The sequence below is a fragment of the Procambarus clarkii genome, chromosome 18 (genome assembly GCF_040958095.1).
Source record: "Procambarus clarkii isolate CNS0578487 chromosome 18, FALCON_Pclarkii_2.0, whole genome shotgun sequence".
Classification (NCBI taxonomy): Eukaryota; Metazoa; Arthropoda; class Malacostraca; order Decapoda; family Cambaridae; genus Procambarus; species Procambarus clarkii.
Genome location: NC_091167.1, coordinates 25,369,022 through 25,383,210, shown reverse-complemented (window position 1 = coordinate 25,383,210; position 14,189 = coordinate 25,369,022).

Here is a 14,189-nt window from a genome sequence, read left to right as displayed (position 1 = left end):
AAGACAGCCAGAACAAACCTGCCTTCCGGCTAAAACCAGTCGAAGACCTCCCCCCCCCCCTATCTTATCTCAGACCAAGAGAAACAAGGGCCGCACGAAGAGGGGTATCTGGAGTGGCTCTCACTGGGGGGGGGGGAGGGCACTGATACCACAACTGCGTCACTGATCCTCCTGACACTTTCCTCTTGACACTTTGTATGTCTGCGCTCAGGTTGTTGCCTTAGTGTCTGTGTGTACGGTGTCTGTCTGTCTCTCTCTCTCCCTCTCTCTCTCTCTCTCTCTCTCTGTCTCTCTCTCTGTCTCTCTCTCTCTCTCTCTCTCTCTCTCTCTCTCTCTCTCTCTCTCTCTCTCTCTCTCTCTCTCTCTCTCTCTCTCTCTCTCTCTCTCTCTCTCTCTCTCTCTCTCTCTCTCTCTCTCTCTCTCTCTCTCTCTCTCTCTATCTCTCTCTCTCTCTCTCTCTCTATCTCTCTCTCTCTCTCTCTCTCTCTCCCCCCCTCCCCCCCCATTCGTTGTTGTTTAAGATTTAGCTACTCAGAACGAAGTGTGCAAGTAGCACGGGCTATGGTGAGCCCGTAATAGCTTTTCCATTCATTCATTTGCTTCAAGTTCTCCTTGGCAGGTGAGGCCACTCACCTTGCGACGGGTCGACGGTGCCACACAACAAGTGGGGTTGGTAATGGTATAGTTAGTGCCAGGACCACCAGTACTCCCTGACGTGTCACAGGAAGTGCGCTGGCACTCACTAGTGGCTGGGATAACAACTGTGATGTTGGTGGAGGTCTAGAAGAGGTGCTGGCTCCACTTACGGGCTCACCATAGCCCGTGCTACTTGCAACTTGGAACTTAAGGCAGGCAGGCAGCCTTGGACCACGGGGGGCGGTCTTGACCCCCACGCCAGCTGGTGGCTGGATGGCATGACAGCGTTAGATACCTCGGCTCGTGGGTTCGACGTTCCAGATGGTCGTACGCTGGACATTCCGGATGTGAGGCAAATGAAGGCATTTGTAATCTGGAATGTCTGGTCATTTTTACTGGGTTGTGTGTGCTTGGTTGTGAGAGAGAGGAGTGAGTGTGTGTGTGTGTGTGTTCCTGCATGAAGGGTGTGTGTTGTGTGTTGTGGAGGAGCGGATGCTGTTATCACCACGCCCAGGGGGATAGTCTGCAGCTGGGGCTTTTCCTGCTGCAGCTGCTGCTGCTGCTGCTGCTGCTTCAGCAAGAACAGATACATCACTCTGGCGCTGCTTCATCAAGGATCCATATCAGTGGCTGGTGCTGCTGCTGTATCTGCTGTTAGTGGTGCTGTTCCTACTTCTGGTGGTGGTGGTGGTTGTTGCTCTAGTGGTGGTGGTGGTGGTGGTGGTGGTGGTGGTGGTGGTGGTGGTGGTGGTGGTGGTTGTTGCTCTAGTGGTGGTGGTGGTGGTGGTGGTTGTTGCTCTAGTGGTGGTGGTGGTGGTGGTGGTGGTGGTGGTGGTGGTGGTGGTGGTTGTTGTTGCTCTAGTTGTGATGGTGGTGGTGGTGGTGGTGGTGATGGTGGTGATGGTGATGGTGGTAGTGGTGGTGGTGCCTCAACAACAACAACACACACACACCACCAGGGCTGGACACTAACATGCCCAACAGGACAAGGACGCCAAATCAGACCAGGTAGTCACTGTGTGGCTGTCACTCGAGGCCAGACTCAACCTCATCCTCCTGGATGACAGAGTGATCCTCTTTCTGGACCAAGCCATCCACCCCCCCACACACCCCCCCCCTAGTGGCACACCCCAAATCCCCCTTCCCCCCACAGCCTATCCCACTCCACCCGCCAGGCCTGAATCTCACCCCCCCCCCCACATCCAGGCAAAATAGGGGTTTTGAATACAAATTGGTCAGCTACATGGGGGTATAAAATACACAAAATGGGAACTTTGAGCACGACATTAATGCAAATGACTTCATGGGGAAACTGCCTGGCCTTGGCCCCTCCCTCTCTGGCCTTCCCGTGGTCCGGGTGGTCCAGGCCAGACCCACGATGCCAGTGCCGGGTCCTGTGGAGGTCCTGCGGAGGTCCTGTGGAGGTCAGGTCGCTTCCCTGTGTCAGGTCCCGGGGTCAGCTCCACATGGTAGACATGTGGCATGTTGTTGTTGTTGTTTTAGATTTAGCTACTCAGAACGAAGTGTCCATGTAGCACGGGCTATGGTGATCCCGTAAGGCAAGTTATAAACATGTGAGGTGGGAGCGGAGGGGGGGGGATCTTTTAATGAGCAATATCAATAGTTGACAAAAAGTGTTCTAATTCCAACAGTGTGTGTGTGTGTGTGTGTGTGTGTGTGTGTGTGTGTGTGTGTGTGTGTGTGTGTGTGTGTGTGTGTGTGTGTGTGTGTGTGTGTGACCACAAGTCTCCTCCGTAATCACGCGGGTTCTGGTGTAAACTTTAATGTAACTCTCTGTAATTGCTGTATGGCTTTCTTTTAACAACCTGTGAATGTGCCTCTCTCTCTCTTAACGCTCGTCCAGCCTTTCCTGGTGGCCCAACCAGTTGTGGTGGACGGTAGAGCGGTACGGTCTCCCTTCGTGCAGGTCGGTGTTCAATCCCCGACCGTCCAAGTGGTTGGGCATCATTCCTTTCCCCCTCCATCCTGTGCTATATCCACGCGTCCCAAGTGCTATATAGTCGTAATGACCTAGTGCTTTCTTCTGATAATTACGGTACCAGGGCGGATCACCTGATCCATCGTGACTGGGCCAGCACAAGAGGAACACTTCCTCTCAGTATTTACTTACCGTAATAATATCAATGGTTAACATACACTTGCATTAGACGCTGTGTCGTCCAGTATATCCCTGTGTTGTGTTAGTTTTGTTAGTCGTCGTAAACTCGTTAAATATAAAATTACTACGGGCTCACCATAGCCCGTGCTACTTGGAGCTTTTTGTTCCGAGTAGTGAATCTTTAACAACAAATATAACTTCAATATAACTTCAATATAACTTCAATAGCGACTGACAGACACGACAGAGAATGGTGACAGTGTTAATGTGCTACAAGTAGACATGACTGGCAGAAATGAGAGGATAAATATGTTAAATTCACCAAATATAGAGATTATTTAACACGGGATGTTGTTGTTAATTTACCAAGAGCTGTTGTTGGGGTGGTGAGCCGGCACCCGCGGGGTATGTTCTTACACACTTACGGCAGCACCTCGGCACCATACACCTCTATCATACACACCAACACCAATTATCTCTTAATTACAGGCTTATTTCTGGGCCTGTACCCGGGCCCTTTCTGGGCCTGTACCCGGGCCCTTTCTGGGCCTGTACCTGGGCCCCTTCTGGGCCTGTACCCGGGCCCTTTCTGGGCCTGTACCCGGGCCCTTTCTGGGCCTGTACCCGGGCCCTTTCGGGTACAGGCCCAGAAAGGGTGGGTGGCGTGGCGTCACAGCCTCAGGATGGATGCTCCAGCCTCAACAAGGAGGACATCTCTTAAGACAAGTTGGGGTGTGGAAGTGACGGGGAAATTCTAATGATCTTCCTTGTAGAAGAGTCTACATACACGACAATCTGGTGACGCCTCACCTTATTGTAGACTCGTGTTTCATACATGTTTCCCAGGTTGTAAGGTCATTATAACTTTTTCTCTCTCTCTCTCTCTCTCTCTCTCTCTCTCTCTCTCTCTCTCTCTCTCTCTCTCTCTCTCTCTCTCTCTCTCTCTCTCTCTCTCTCTCTCTCTCTCTCTCTCTCACCCCCTTGTTCTCCAAGCCTGGAGACGCCTGGAAGAATGTCTCCCGACCACAAGAGTGTGGTCAACCAATGCCTCTTCTTATTCTCGTGCTTCAAGAAGATCTTACATAACGCTGTCACGTCTCCACCACAAGATGCAGGTAGGCCGATGACTCAAGCCACAAGCAGGTAGCGCCTGGCGCCTCTCACTTACACTCACACTCACACTCACTCCCACCATCACACTCACACTCACTCCCACCATCACACTCACACTCACACTCACTCCCACCATCACACTCACACTCACTCCCACCATCACACTCGCTACCTGGAGAAAAACATACACTTCTCCACACGCAATGTTACACCAGAGGATCCTGAGGGACGCCTTCACTTTTTGCTATGGGGTTCCCTTTCTCGGTAGCCTGTTGGGCTTATCGAGGTATCCCGTAAGTCATTTACGGAGCTTTACCAGGATGCAAGCCACAACAGTTGCCTAACTCACAGGCTTTCGTGTAGATACCCTTATTTGACGCACTGTTGTTGTCCTTGAGCGTTCTCGTGTCTTCATTCTGGAGTATAAATTGACTCACAGCGAACTGTTAGAGGCGGAGACCATTAACATTCCGTCACTGACCTCAACACCTTGTTCTTCATGTGTGTGTGTGTACTGACCTGGTTGTGCTTGTGGGGGTTGATCTCTGGCTCTTTGGTCCCGCCTCTCAACTGTCAATCAACTGGTGTACAGGTTTCTGACCCTATTGGGCTCTATCATATCTACATTTGAAACTGTGTATGGAGTCAGCCTCCACCACATCACTTCCTAATGCATTCCATTTGTCAACTACTCTAACACTGAAAAAAATTCTTTCTAATGTCTCTATGGCTCATTTGGGCACTCAGTTTCCACTTGTGTGCCCTAGTGCGTGTGCCCCTTGTGTTAAATAGTCTGTCTTTATCTACCCTATCAATGTGTATGTACTCACCTATTTGTGTCTGCAGGATCGAGCATTGACTCTTGGATCCCGCCTTTCAAGCCATCGGTTGTTTACAGCAATGACCCCGGTCCTATTTCCCTATCATACCTAGTTTTAAAAATATAAATAGAATTTGTTTCCACAACCTGCTCCTTAAAAGCATTCCATTTTCCCACTACTCTCACGCTAAAAGAAAACTTTCCTTACATCTCTGTGACTCATCTGAGTTTCCAGCTTCTACCCATGTCCCCTCGTTCAGTTACTATTCCGTGTGAACATTTCGTCTATGTCCACTCTGTCAATCCCCCTGAGTATTTTATACGTTCCTATTATGTCCCCCCTTTCCCTTCTTTTTCTAGTGTCGTATGGCACAGTTCCTTCAGGCGCTCCTCATACCCCATCCCTCGTAACTCTGGGACGAGTCTCGTTGCAAACTTCTGAACCCTTTCCAGTTTCCTTATATGCTTCTTCAGATGAGGACTCCATGATGAGGCGGCATACTCTAAGACTGGCCTCACGTAGGCAGTGTAAAGCGCCCTAAATGCCTCCTTACTTAGGTTTCTGAATGATGTTCTAACTTTTGCCAGTGAAGAGTACGCTGCTGTCGTTATCCTATTTATATGTGCCTCAGGAGATAGATTAGGTGTTACGTCCACGCCCAGGTCTCTTTCTCGCGTCGTTACAGGTAGGCAGTTCCCTTTCATTGTGTACTGTCCCTTTGGTCTCCTATCTCCTAGTCTCATTTCCATAACTTTACATTTGCTTGTCTTGAACTCCAGTAGCCATTTCTCTGACCATCTCTGCAACCTGTTCAGGTCCTCTTGGAGGATCCTGCAATCCTCATCCGTCACAACTCTTCTCATCAACTTTGTGTCATCCGCGAACATCGACAATGTAGGACTCTACTCCTGTAAACATGTCGTTAACATATACTAGAAATAGAATTGGTCCCAGCACCGATCCTTGAGGTACTCCACTCGTTACTGTTCGCTAGTCCGACTTCTCGCCCCCTTACCGTAACTCTTTGGCGCCTTCCTGTTTATCAGGAAGGTAGCCAGGTAGGAAGTTTCCTACCTCCCTACCTGTACGCCGCCCTCCAGTGCAGTGCTCCAGTTCACACCGCGCGGCTTGTTGCTCAAGTGCCACTTATCTTGTTCGGGCGTGGACCCCTTTATTCTGGACTCTGGGACCTTGCGGCTCTTTGCAGTAACCTTGCGGGATATTTTACCTTCCTTCCAGCTATTTTACTTGTTCCTTGCGGCGCGTGTGGGGTAATGGAGTATACCTGGGATATATGCAGCGCTTGATCATTCCGCCAGGATCCCACCCACAACAGTCGACTAAGACCCATGCTCCTAATCACTGCTGGGTGAACAGAAGCAATGGGTGTAAGGAGACTTGACCATACGACTCGTCCTGCCTGTGTGTGTACTCACCTAGTTGTGCTTGTGGGGGTTGAGCTCTGGCTATTTGGTCCCGCCTCTCAACTGTCAATCAACTGGTGTACAGATTGCTGAGCCTACTGGGCTCTATCATATCTACACTTGAAACTGTGTATGGAGTCAGCCTCCACCACATCACTTCCTAATGCATTCCATTTACTAACTACTCTGACACTGAAAAAAATCTTTCTAATGTCTCTTGGCTGATCTGGGTACTAAGTTTCCACCTGTGTCCCCTTGTTCGTGTTCCACCCGTGCTGAAGAGTTTGTCTTTGTCCACCTTGTCAATTCCCCTGAGAATTTTGTAGGTAGTGTGTGTGTGTGTGTGTGTGTGTGTGTGTGTGTGTGTGTGTGTGTGTGTGTGTGTGTGTGTGTGTGTGTGTGTGTGTGTGTGTGTGTGTGTACTCACCTACTTGTACTCATCTAGTTGTGTTTACGGGGATTGAGCTCTGGCTTTTTGGTCCCGCCTCTCAACTGTGTGTGTGTGAGGGTGACAGCTGGGAGAGCCAGGCTCACTGACCTGTCCAGCAGTACAGTGTGACTTAGTACCGCGGGTGTTGTGGTGGTGATGGTCCACACACACACACCTCCCTCATCTTCCGTCACCGCCCCCTCTCACCCTTCCTCTCCCCACGCCACAAACGTCACCTCCCAGGGCATAGCTTAACTATACGCTGCCATAACAGCCTTGTTACATTAAAACGACGTCGTTGCAACTTTGTGTTTGGTGAGGAATGACGCGTGTGAGAGTTTGGCGGGGCGGGTGGCGGCGGGCAGACAATGGCGGCCATTATCAGAGGCGCCACCTACCCCGGCGGGCCAGTCAGCCTCGGCTTGACACTCTAACCCGCAGGTTCGACGCTTAGATACGGGTTCTCGACCTCTCTGGATTAAACTGGTTGTTTGGAGGATCGTGGCCACTTGGTGGTTCGTGCCAGATCAACCAGGAACTGGCGTCCATATCCTTCAGGAACGCTGCACCGCTCCGGTTTGAACCCCGACCACAGTTAAGAGAAAGTCAAGACGCAGTTACGAAGAAACAGAAACTGTCAGATTAAATTTCGCTCCAAATGTCAGAAAAAGAGCAGTGAAATGTAAGTGGTTAAGTGGTTACAAGTCAGAGGCATTACGGTGGTGGTGTGTTGAGGAGCCTCTCCTTGTGGCAGTAGTGCTAGGAGGAGCCCTGAGGCCACACCGCCCACCACCTCTCACTACACAACTATAAAATGAGGGCAGAAATGTCGATTAATTCAGAGAAGGCACCGCTCCTGTGCCAGGTAAGTCCACTACGGACTCACCATAGCCCGTGCTACTTGCCCCGCTCCTGTGCCAGGTAAGTTACGGGCTCACATAGCCCACGGGTTACATAGCCCGTGCTACTTGGAACTTGTTCCGAGTAGCTGAATCTATAACAACAAACAACTCGAACCAAGGATCTCAAAAGCAGAAGACCGTAGCACTACCAACCAAGCTACCCAACACCCACAATAATAGAGGAGAGTATCAGAGACGTCAACTTAATGTCCACCTGAGACTCGAGACCTTCCCCCCCCCTAGGGGTGCCAGGCGAGCATGGATCCACGATGGATATTATTGGATGGACAGTATGGATCCACGCCCCATATGGATATCACTTGTATGATCTATACTATTCTTCTCTATTGTGGATGTTCAGTAGCTTGGCTCTTGGATCTTGATAGTATTGCGTGTCGCTGCGATAGGCAGCGGGTGTGGGACTACCTATTACCCATTGTGGTTGATATCCATGTCTCCTGTGTACCCATTGTGGTTGATATCCATGTGTCCTGTGTACCCATTGTGGTTGATATCCATGTCTCCTGTGTACCCATTGTGGTTGATATCCATGTCTCCTGTGTACCCATTGTGGTTGATATCCATGTCTCCTGTGTACCCATTGTGGTTGATATCCATGTCTCCTGTGTACCCATTGTGGTTGATATCCATGTCTCCTGTGTACCCATTGTGGTTAATATCCATGTCTCCTGTGTACCCATTGTGGTTGATATCCATGTCTCCTGTGTACCCATTGTGGTTGATATCCATGTCTTCTGTGTACCCATTCTGGCAGATACCCATGTCTCCGCTGTCAAGCAAGTGGTGACGGCAGTCACAGGGAAGCAGTCAAGTCCAACATTCATAAGGAACTGGGTCATTGGCTACACACACGACCTCAGTGGTACAGCAGTCAAGGCTACAAAGTGTGGAGGCTGTAAGGTACAGTGTGTGTGGAGGAGTGACCAAGTGAGGGTGTAGCCCATTCATTCTCCTCTTGACCTTGGTGCATCTCTCACCGATAACCAGCTTATATATCTGATAACTCCTTTTATCGAGGACAGGCAGTCTAATATATATATATTATATATATGCGAACAAGCCTGCATGGTCCCCAGGACTATATGCAACTAAAAACTCACTATATGAAAAGTCATTATATATATATATGTTGAACACTGTTGAACTGACACAGGCATACTGAGCTTACAAGACTTGTTGTTGTTTTAGATTCAGCTACTCGGAGCAATAAGTTGCAAGTAGCACGGACTATGGCGAGCCCGTAATATAACACAAGCTTACAAGATTGATTGATTAATGAAGATTAAGCCACCCAAGAGGTGGCACGGGCATGAATAGCCCGTAAAAGATTACAAGGTTGTTGTTATTCTAGATTTAGCTACTCAGAACGAAATGTCCATGTAGCACAGGCTATGGTGAGCCCGTAAAAAAAACAAGGAGAAATCTATACATTCATAAGCGTGGGTACACCTCGCTCTACGATTCATCTAACCCCCTTAATGGTAGGGAGCGGCGAAGGGTAGGGTGAGGTGATTGTTGCTTGACTACGGCTTCTAGCTGTCCGCCAGGTCTTACATCTTCCCTCTGGGTCAATGGAGGACCATCAGACAGTTGTATCCTCCAAGTCGAATTCATCTGGATGTTGATTACTGGGTTTTCTTCCTATTGGGGAGTGTTGTATATGCTGCTACGACGGTGTGTCCACTCACAAGATGAGTGGCGCTGCCCAATAAACTCGCCCCTCGGGGCAAAATATAAAAAAAAATTACTGGTGTCAGCTCCCGAATGCACACGGCCTCAAGCGTACGAAGCCTCCTACGATCGTCGGTGTGTGTGATCATTGTCGTATCTTTGACTATGTCTTGACGGTTGAGGAAGGTGTTGTGGGGTTGAGAAGGAGGCGGCCAAGAACGGTTGAGGAAGGTGTTGTGGGGTTGAGAAGGAGGCGGCCAAGAACGGTTGAGGAAGGTGTCGTGGGGTTGAGAAGGAGGCGGCCAAGAACGGTTGAGGAAGGTGTTGTGGGGTTGAGAAGGAGGTGGCCAAGAACGGTTGAGGAAGGTGTCGTGGGGTTGAGAAGGAGGCGGCCAAGAACGGTTGAGGAAGGTGTTGTGGGGTTGAGAAGGAGGTGGCCAAGAACGGTTGAGGAAGGTGTTGTGGGGTTGAGAAGGAGGCGGCCAAGAACGGTTGAGGAAGGTGTTGTGGGGTTGAGAAGGAGGCGGCCAAGAACGGTTGAGGAAGGTGTTGTGGGGTTGAGAAGGAGGCGGCCAAGAACGGTTGAGGAAGGTGTCGTGGGGTTGAGAAGGAGGTGGCCAAGAACGGTTGAGGAAGGTGTCGTGGGGTTGAGAAGGAGGCGGCCAAGAACGGTTGAGGAAGGTGTCGTGGGGTTGAGAAGGAGGTGGCCAAGAACGGTTGAGGAAGGTGTCGTGGGGTTGAGAAGGAGGTGGCCAAGAAAGATACGACAGTAATCACAGTCACCGACGACCGTACGAGGCTTCCTATACTCTGGGAAATCAGCCTAAACATTTTGCTTTCCACTAATGGTGGCTTCAGCATTAAATTAATTTCAATAAGAGTTATACTGGGAAGATAAATAAAGTTTGGGTAAAGTATGTTCTGTAACTATTGGTTTATTTACGCTACTTAAAGTAAAGGCAGCCTCATGTATTTCGTATTCAGTAACAAACAAGAAGTATCGGTAACGCATTTAAACAAGAAACGCATGTTCAGCTGACGAATGGATCTAGTTCACGACTGCACACACACACATCAGCAGTAACGCAGTAAATCACTGCTTGTAGTGACAACACAGCAAGTGATGGATCACCACCAGGGGGAAGCACACGTCTCCACATTAGGGATCCGGAAATTTAATGATGAATACAGTCACAATTACCGTTGACTGATGGCTCAGCTTTCTCCGAGAAGAGTCAGCATATATATGTTTATTACACACCAGATAGCTGTGTAGCTGAGCAAGGCTGAGGCACCACCACAACTCTCACCTCATACTGGTGTTCACCCTGGCGAGCAGGAAAGGTTCCATCTTGGGTGCTGTCACCGGTGACCGGACGCCACTACCACTCCTTCCCTCTCTGGCAAAACCTGTCGTTTTCAGGACACTATAAAGCAACGAACTTAATTAACCCATGACCCCCACCCCCACTCTTGTTCCACACCCGCGAGATGACAAGTTGTACCAGAACTGCAGCTCAGCTCATTACATAGTCTTGCAGTGTGGTTAAATCGTGCACAAGGTTTGACACGGCTAGTTTTCGAATTATCAAAACTGTATGTTTCGTTAGCTTGGCATTTATTAGTTTATCTTATTCTGTATTAAGCTTGGGTTATGTTAGGTTAGGTTAGGTTGGGAAAAATTAGGTTGGGAAAGGTTAGGTTAGGTTAGGTTGGGTAGGATAGGGTAAGGTAGAGTTATGTTAGGTTGGGTAGGTTAAAATTCGTGGAAAAGGGTGTTGTGTAAAGCTATTGTGACTGGCATCCATATACCATGCTTCCTCACCACCGTGGAGGGGGGACATGCATGTAAACAAGAACACAGAGGGTTGTGGCAAGAGGGGGTGACATGTACACTACACCCCGTGACGTGACATGTACACTACACCCCGTGACGTGACGTGTACACTACACCCCGTGACGTGACGTGTACACTACACCCCGTGACGTGACGTGTACACTACACCCCGTGACGTGACATGTACACTACACCCCGTGACGTGACATGTACACTACACCCCGTGACGTGACGTGTACACTACACCCCGTGACGTGATATGACTCAAGTACACTGCAGGGGACTAGGAAGGTGTGGTGGTAATCTTGAACAGCTCGTTAGTGGCAAACTGCCCAATACTGACACGAGTTCAGCGCCCCAGACATAACAGGAAAAGGCTGCACGATAACCTGCTGGAAAAGGACTCCTCCAGGAGCGCCACCACATGAGTGCTTTGAAGTTCTTCAAAGAACTTCAAGTTTGCTTAACCATCTTCTGGAGATAATACAGGGGGGGGGGCAGTATGGAAGGTGAATCTTGCTACTACTATAGTCTATACACCCGTATATACAAGGGAGCCGGTCGGCCGAGCGGACAGCACGCTGGGCATGTGATCCTGGGTTCGATCCCGGGCGCCGGCGAGAAACAATGGGCAGAGTTTCTATGCCAATGTTACCTAGCAGTAAAATAGGTACCTGGGTGTTAGTCAGCTGTCACGGGCTGCTTCCTGGGGGTTGAAGCCTGGCCGAGGACCGGGCCGCGGGGACACTAAAGCCCCGAAATCATCTCAAGATAACCTCACCCAGCGCTGGTGTCTGGCGTATCCTGGATTGTCAGCGGGAACATACACCTGCCAATGAAAATTGACCACTCTAGGTCTCCCAATTTCTGACTGGTCGAAATCAGTACGAAATTACTGACAGGGTGAGCTAAAGTGCTTCAGCTTGCTGTTATATATAAAAAAGACAAAACAGGACTTCAAGAAAGTATAATGACTTGGACTCACTGAAAGAATAAGTCAAATTACAACAAGTGTTGCTGGAACAAGTGCAATGTTAGGGGCCTGACGGCTGAGTGGATAGCTCTCGGAATTCGTAGTCCTAAAAGGGCCCTGGTTCTATCCCCGGCGGAGGCGAAAACAAATGGGCAGCGTTTCTCTCACCCTGATGCTCCCTGTTTACCTAGCAGTAAATAGGTACCTGGGAGTTAGACAGCTGTTGTGAGTTGCTTCCTGGGGGGGGTGTTGACAATTAGGATTAAGCACATGCCTGAAACGCTATGCGTGCTAGTGGCTGCACAAGAACGTAAGAACTTTATATATATATATATATATATATATATATATATATATATATATATATATATATATATATATATATATATATATATATATATATATATATATGTATTTAATGGGTTTTTTTGTTTCCCTGAAAGAGGCAGCACCACCCCCCTTCGCTTGCGCTGTAGTGGAGGTAGGTACTGGCCAGTGTGGCAGCGCACGTGTAGTCCCACACCACTTGCTTACCATCCTTCCAAGGTAGCAAGGTGACCCCGTCTGGGCACTTCTGGGGGTCCTTGGGTCTGAATAGGTGTGGTTCTCTTTGTGCTGGGCAGCGGGCCGTGGCGAGGCTCCTCTTGATGATGTCGTTGACTTCTTCATGTCTCGGAATCTTACCCTGTGATATACGACATACCAGACCATGAAGACCGTATTGGTCTGCTATGTACCTCTTCAGATACACCTATGTTCGGTGAGGATGGGGGCGGCAAGGCGAAGGGCATCTCCAATGCGGAGAGCGTCATGATTGAGGCGAGTTCCCAGGGCTGCATTGGACATAGCAAATAAAAAATCCCCGGCATAGGGTGCTGTTACCGCTAGGAGTCTGGCTTTGTTCTCAGCATCTTCCTTTTCAAGCAGTGTTGTTGCAGTCTTTTCCATTATGGGGCTATCCCAATGTCACAAAAAAACAGGGGCCAGATTCACGAAAGCACTTACGAACGTTTACATCTTTTCTCAATCTTTGGCGGCTTTGTTTCCAATAATTAAACAGTTAATGAGCTCGGAAGCACCAGGAGGCTGTTTATAACAATAACAACTGTTGAATGGGAAGTTTTCATGCTTGTAAACTGTTTAATAAATGTAACCAAACCCGTCAAAGATTGAGGAAAGATGTACACGTTCGTAAGTGCTTGCGTGAATCTGGCCCCAGAGGAGCGGTAGCCAGGTGTAGTGGGCGTGGCAGTAAGGTGACAGGTGTGGTAGAGGAGTGACGTGCAGATGTAGTGACGACGAGGGCGTGGCGAGGTCGCAGGGCGTGGTAGAGGAGTTAGCATGGGGGTACTAGGTGGCACTTTACCCAGAGGTCATCAGGAAGTGCCCGATGGCTCTCCGCGCCCACACCTCCTGACCTTTCCTACCCCTTACTTACATATCTCCTGACCTTACCTCACTATACTCTCTCTCTCACTCCGGCTGTATTAGGAGGTACTCTGCCTCCACTACCTATCTCAGTTACAGATTTGAGCATTAGCTCCTGAGTCCCACCTTCCCATCTATGTAAGTTGCTGCAGTTGTCGCCACGATGGGATGTCCATTGATCAATTTTTAAGCAATCTGTATCTATAAAATAGAATTCTGTCCATGTAGAAAGCCAGATGCTTGGGCTAGCCTCACGCAAATTTGCACGATGACATAGGCCGGATGGGGTTGGCCCCAGTGCCACACTTTAAGAAATAATGGCATCTACAGTGATTTTAATGAAGTATGAATTGGGGATACGTTTTCCCTGGAAATTTAACCCCTTTCAGAACTGTATAATTAAATTTTCTGAGAGTAAGGAAAAGGGAGAGAAAGGTAAGGAAAAGGAGGATAGGGAAAGAGAAGGGGGGAATGTTGGGGAGATGGGAGGAGAGGGGGAGAAAGGCAGATAAGGTTAGAGAGGGGAAACAGGAAGGGGGGATAGGTGAGAGAGGGTGGAAGATTGGGATAGAGGATGGAGTGTGAAGAAGAGAGGGAATAGGGAAAGAGAGATGAGAGAGGGTGGAATAAGAGAGAGATTGGGGGGTAAGAGACCCAGGCACAACCAGGTAATCCTTCTATATAATATAGTATTATATTATAATATTATATTATAATTATATTATTATTATAATATAGTATTATATTATATAGATGATACTATATAATACTAATGACCAGGGGAGATGTTAAAACAAGTGACCTCGTTCTTTAA